The following is a 6,449-nucleotide window of genomic DNA, read 5'->3' as shown; positions in this document are numbered from 1 at the left end:
AGAGTGCACTCAGAAATCTTCCACCAAAAACAAAAACAAAAAAAAGGATTTTTTTTTTTGAATCATTAACATAAGATTATCTTCTGTCTCTTCTCATGGCTTTTTCTTTGTTTGATTTCATCTTTAATAGAAAGTTATACATGGACTAGAAGCAGTGGGGCTTAATTCTGCAAGGACGGGGATTCTTTCTACCAAGGGACTTGCTCTGCCAGGAAAAGCAGGACAGCCTCAACTCAAGTGTTTTGTGATCTGTTCCTTTATGATCTTAGAAGAAAACAGGTAACTAACATATTGTATTTGGACATTTAAGTTTTCAATACAAAGCTGTGAGTTCTAAGACCTCTTCTTATAAACATTTTGTATTAGGCTTCATAAGCTTATAGAAAATAATCTGTGGCCCCATGTGCCTTAATTTCCTTAACACATTGAAAAAAATGCTGGGGTTCAGAAACAAATTGATGTTAATTCAACCAATATGTATTTAGTGCCTTTATCTGCCAGGTGCTGGAGATTTCTGGTTGAAATGACATCTTTTTTGATTCTGAAACAGATATAATTTTTGGTAATAAATAATATCCCCATTTTTCAAATACAGCATTTGATACTCTCAACATTTAAGAGGTACCAAAAGAAGCAGAGTTGGAATATGAAACCAAGTCTTTGTACTTCATATTCCATATGGTTCTCATTGAACCAGATGCCTCCTTAGCTTTTGAATCTGATAACCTTACATGATGAATTATGATTGTTTATGCTTATTTTATATGCTTATCAAATTTATATACAATTCTGATATTTTTAAAAAAGATTTTATCTATTTTAGAGAGACAGAGAGAAGAGGGAGACGGGCAGAGGGAGAAGGAAAGAATCTTAAGCAGGCTCTATGCTGGCATGGAGCCTGGCACAGGATTCAACTCCATGACCCCAAGATCATGACCTGAGCTGAAATCAAGAGTTGGATGCTTAACAGACTGAGCCACCCAAGTGCCCCTCAATTTTGATCCTTTAAACAGAGATGAGGTAGGGAGAATGGTAGTGAACAGCAGAAGACATTAATTTCTTTTTCTTTTCTTTTCTTTATTTATTTGACAGAGAGAAAAAGATCACAAGTAGGCAGAGAGGCAGACAGAGAGAGAGGGGGAAGCAGTCTCCCCGCTGAGCAGAGAGCCTGATGTGGGGTTCAATCCCAGAACCCCGAGACCATGACCTGAGCCGAAGGCAGAGGCTTAACCCACTGAGCCACCCAGATGCCCCATTACTTTCTTTTTCTTAAAAGCAGTGTATTTTGCTATGTTAATGAAGTGTAGCATATAAAATCACTGCATTTAAAGAAACCTAGTATGGGTTAGTCTGCATTTTCTAGAATTTCATACAAATGGTATACTCTTTAATGTCTGATGTTTTTGACTCAGCTTGTTTTTTTTGCAGTATAGCTCGGTGTTGTGGGGTAGATACATTGTTTGTTCTTTTCATTACTGGTAGAATTCTATCACATGAATAATCACAATTTGTTTATCCATTCACCTGTTGATAGGCATTTGGGTTGTTTTCAATTTCTGGCTTTTGAGACTAAAGTTACTGTAACATTTACGTAAAGTCTGCATATTTTCGCTTCTCTTGGGTAAATACATAATACTGTAATGGCTGGATTATATGGTTAAGTTTGTATTTCTCTGATGACTAATGATATTGAGCATTCTGTAATACACTATCGACCATTCATTTCTTTTTTTAAAAGATTTATTTGAGAGAGAGAGAGAGAGAAAACAAGAGCTGGGGAGGGGAAGGGAAAGAGGGAGAGGGGGAGAGAGAGAGAGAGAAGCAGACCCTCGCTGAGTAGGAAGCCCAATGTGGGGCTCAATCCCAGGACCTAGAGATCATGATCTGAGCTAAAGGCAGATGCTATAACCGACTGAGCCACCCAGGCTCTGACCATTCATTTCTTTTTAAAATTGTTTCAAATCTTTCGTTTGTTACTTAACTAGGTTGTCTGTTTTCTTATTATTGAGTTACAAGAATTCTTCATCTATACTGAATATACATCCTTTGTCAATATATATCGCTAATATTTTCTTTCATTCTGTGACTTGCCTTTTTGTTCTTTATGGTGTCTACCAAAGAGTAAAACTTTTTATTTTTTAAAGATTTTATTTATTTATTTATTTGAGAGAGAGAGAGAGAGAGAGAGAGCGAGCACATGAGAGCACATGAACAGGAGGAGGGTCGGCAGGGGTGGGGGAGAGAATCCCAAGCAGAGCCAACAGTGAGCACAGAGCCCAACATTTAGCTCAATCCCAAGACCCCAAGATCATGACCTGAGCTGAAATCAAGAGTAGTCGATGCTCAACCAACTGAGCCACCCCGGCATCCTAAAGAGCAAAACTTTTTAATTAGAAAAATTCCAATTTATTATTTTAAAATTTTGTGCTTTTTGTGTCTATCAATTATTTGTCTACCTCAAGGCTGCAAAGATTTTCTCCTATACTTTCTTCTAGATCTATAATACATTTTAAGCTAATTTATTTATTTATTTGACAGAGAGAGAGAGAGAGAGAGATCACAAGTAGGCAGAGAGGCAGGCAGAGAGAAAGGGGGAAGCAGGCTCCCCACCAAACAGAGAACCTGATGTGGAGCCCTGATTTTAAGCTAATTCTTATGTATGGTATGAGGTAAGTGTCATTGTTTCTTTTCCCCAAAAGGATACACAGGTTTTCAGCAGCATTTATTAAAAAGATTTTTCCTTTCCCCACTGAATTGCCCTGGTAGTTCTGTTGAAAATTAATTGGCCATATATGTGAAGGTTAATTTCTGGTCTCTTTAGTCTGTTCCATTTATCTATATGTCTATCTTTATAGTAACCCACAGTCTTCATTACTTCATTACTATATTCATTACTTCATTACTATAATTTTATAGTAAATTTTGAAATTAGGGAGTGTAAATCATAGGACTTTGTTCTTTCAAAAAACTGCTTTAGTTATTCCTCATTTTTTGCATTTTAAATAAAATTGGTTCTTAGTAAAAAAAAAACTTTGCTCTTAACACTTTATGTGGAATTTTAACATTAGGATGCAAAATGTAATATATAATGAAATTCAGTTTCAGGAATAAGCTGAAATACAAATGATTATAATAAAATTAGACACTCCAAATATTAGTTTGTTAGGTACAAAACTTAAAATAAAATAAAGAAAACAATTGCCAATTACTTAAATCAAATGTAAAAATAGTTTTGGGATCAAGTTGTAAAAATGTTACTTATTACTAAAAGATACTGCCAAGTTAATTTTTTTAAAAGATTTTATTCATTTAGTAAACTAAATTTTTATTTCTTCTGATTTAAAGTAAAAAATTGAGCCACATTCAAATTACCTTATAAAGGAGCTGCTACATAAGAAGAAAATAGTTTAAATGACTAAATGTTGATGGTCAAGTTTTTTATTTTGTTTTTTAGTTAAAGAATGTGGCCTGGAAAATGTATTCAGGTGGAACTGATGAAAGAAAAATCAGAAGGGAGAATAAAGGATGACAGACTAATAGAAGAGGCAAGTGTTTCAGGGACTTGTAAGGAACCAAGGGCGAGAGAGTCTGAACTACTTGGAGAAATTCTACTGGTTCAGAGAAGAGAACTGGGGCATCTAGACCCAAATAAAATGGATGAATAATGTCTACTTTGCAAACTTTCATTTAAGAAGCAACATACCTACAGATCCTATCTGAACTCTGATGTCTGTAATTATAATCTTTCTGTTTGGTCCATCATTTTGAAAATACTTTCTTCTCCTTACAGTCTTGCCCTTCAAATAAATGTAAATAAGATTCTTGGCTTTTACTTAAGAAAAGCCCTAAATGCTACATTATCTATATTATTAACTATAGGTAATCATAAATCTTTATTACTACAGTTAAATCTGGTATGTTTCTGTATGTTCCAATACAGTTGGTCAAGCTGCATACAAAGAAATATATATTATTCCTATTTGGTTTAACTTATTGTAGCTAACTTTGGATAGGCTTAAAAATCTCCTTGACAATGTTATGATAATTATATGATAGTAAGTCTGAGTTATGATTTATATGCATAGCTATATATTTTTTCCAATTAAAATATGCTGGTAAGATAGCCTAATGATTTGGTTTTTTAAACTGTACTTTAAGAAAAAGAGGGCAGTAAATATTTAAGTTGAAAATCTCACATCAATAATGATCATAACCTTAATAAAAATAGAGAAAAGTTTCCACATTTTAACCTGCTTCTAATCCATTATGATTTCAATAAAGCAGACCATACCATAATTCCCACATTTGCCACATTAAATTGAGACCTATACAGAGCCATTCAGATTGATGAGGAACAGAGTATAAACAAAGAAATAAAGTAATTAACAAATGGGAAATTATTGCCCATTCCTCCATGACTATGACAGAAATCAGCTATAGAAACAAGGTAATATTAATATTAACCATTCATTTGCTTCTAATAGTAATTTCTCATGAAAAACACTATGTTTTAAGTTATCAAATTACAAAATAATGGGCAAGTCCAGCTCTACTTTCAGGTGAAGTGACTGAAAATCAGCACTCCAAGATCTAACTTCACAACAAACTATATTATCTTGAACAAGTGCTGCCATTAAATTTCCATCTTCTCTTCCAAATTAAGATATGGTATCTGCTAAAGGACAAGCATGAAGAAACACTTTAGCAGAGAGGATTTTATCATTCCATAGAAGAGAACGGTGCCCTGCAGGACTGATAAATTTGGAGAAAGGAAAAATCAGGAGATGAGGAACTGAAGGGAAAATCAGGGTTGTTTGGAAGCTAAACCTTGGGAGTAAGGTAAGATAAGGGGTTCTGAAGATGTGTGCAAAGGGGGAAGGACAAGAAAGGGAAGGGAGACAGTGAGAGAACATTTACAATAGTTCTGAGCTTCGTATGCAGAGCTTCCAATTACAGCCCAGTTTGGGAGGACAGTGGCTCTAGGACAAATCTCCAACTATAGGAACATAATTTCTGAGTATCCTATTTTTTATACATTTTAATTCTTAATCCCTAATAACTACAACAACAACAACTACCAACATATGATGAATGTTTAAAGATCTCTGATCTTTGGGAAAGGGGAGATGGCAGAGTTAGTGGCAATCATTCTATAGTATCTCACAATCTAAGCAGAAAAATCTACAGTGGGTCCACAGAAGTGGAGAAATTTATAAACCTAAGAGGTTTATAACCCTAAGAAGGTATATTTGCCAGCTTATAGCATCTGAAACTGGAATAACCAGGGGCTATTACTATTTGGATATAAGTAAACTTTAAGTAAAAAATTAAAGAATAAAATTTGAACTCATAAACACTAAGACTGGGTAAAAATATAAACTTTACATATACACATATATATATACATGCATAAACACTTCCAGGACTACTTAAACTCATTTAATAATCACAAAACTGATATTATATAACAATATTAGTACGAAAATAAACCTTTGAAAAGGAAACCACTACGAATCCACAATTAATTTAAAACATTTCAAGAAGAGTTTTTACAGGCTGACTCAGGGCTTGATCCTGGCAGCCAGATGGACATAGGAGGTCAATAATCCAGAAGCAATGAGACAGTGATTAGTCAGACAGTAAAAGCAGTCCCTGGAAGCAATTACTGTCCAACACGTCAGAAAGCTAATTGACCAACATAGTCAGAAAATGGATTTAGAAGTTTCAGTATCTCCCTGCTATCCCCATTCTAAAAAATCTTTTTTAGTGAACATTCTACAAAAGCCAGTACTACTTCAAACAATTATCACTCACTGCTTAAAGTCTTTGTTCAGAATAGACAACTGAAGAAAGGTCCCTTTAACAAGCCAAGTTTACTTGTTCCTACATTCTTTATGTCTAACCAGTCAGACATGTTACAAAGCCGTAAGCTCTAAGAAAATCTCATCTGGTCCAAAAGGTTATCAATTATCCTTAAGTTTTGCTATAAAATAGCAATGGGTCACGCCCAAACGAATTAAGGAATCAAATGTTATATTTGAAAGTCTAACAAGAATAGTGTTTAGATCACACTAAGCATTCACAAGGAATCTAGGAGGTATTTGCTGAATGGTCAACTGATCACAGAGAGGCTACTGTAGCTAAAGGATGTGGTTTTCTTATATTGGGTAAGGAAGTTCTTTAAAGAGTCTCTCTTTTTAATTTTAGGAAAATGGCAGATATTTGTTTATTGCTCTCAAGAATTTCTAGGTAGTACTTAAAAGCTAATTTTTTATTGTCCTTGAAACTACTTAATGATGACCCTTATAGGAGCAGGATTATATTTCCATTTCTACTCCTACCCATCATTCAATCTAAGTAACCACTTCCTTAGTCTTGATATATTTTTCATCTGGCTTCCATGACACCATATGCTCCTCATTTTCTTTCTCCTCACTGGGCACAATTCT

The sequence above is a fragment of the Neovison vison genome, chromosome 6 (assembly GCF_020171115.1).
Source record: "Neovison vison isolate M4711 chromosome 6, ASM_NN_V1, whole genome shotgun sequence".
In the NCBI taxonomy this organism is placed as follows: domain Eukaryota; kingdom Metazoa; phylum Chordata; class Mammalia; order Carnivora; family Mustelidae; genus Neogale; species Neogale vison.
The sequence above is the reverse complement of the archived record's forward strand: the minus strand, read 5'-3'. Positions refer to the sequence as shown.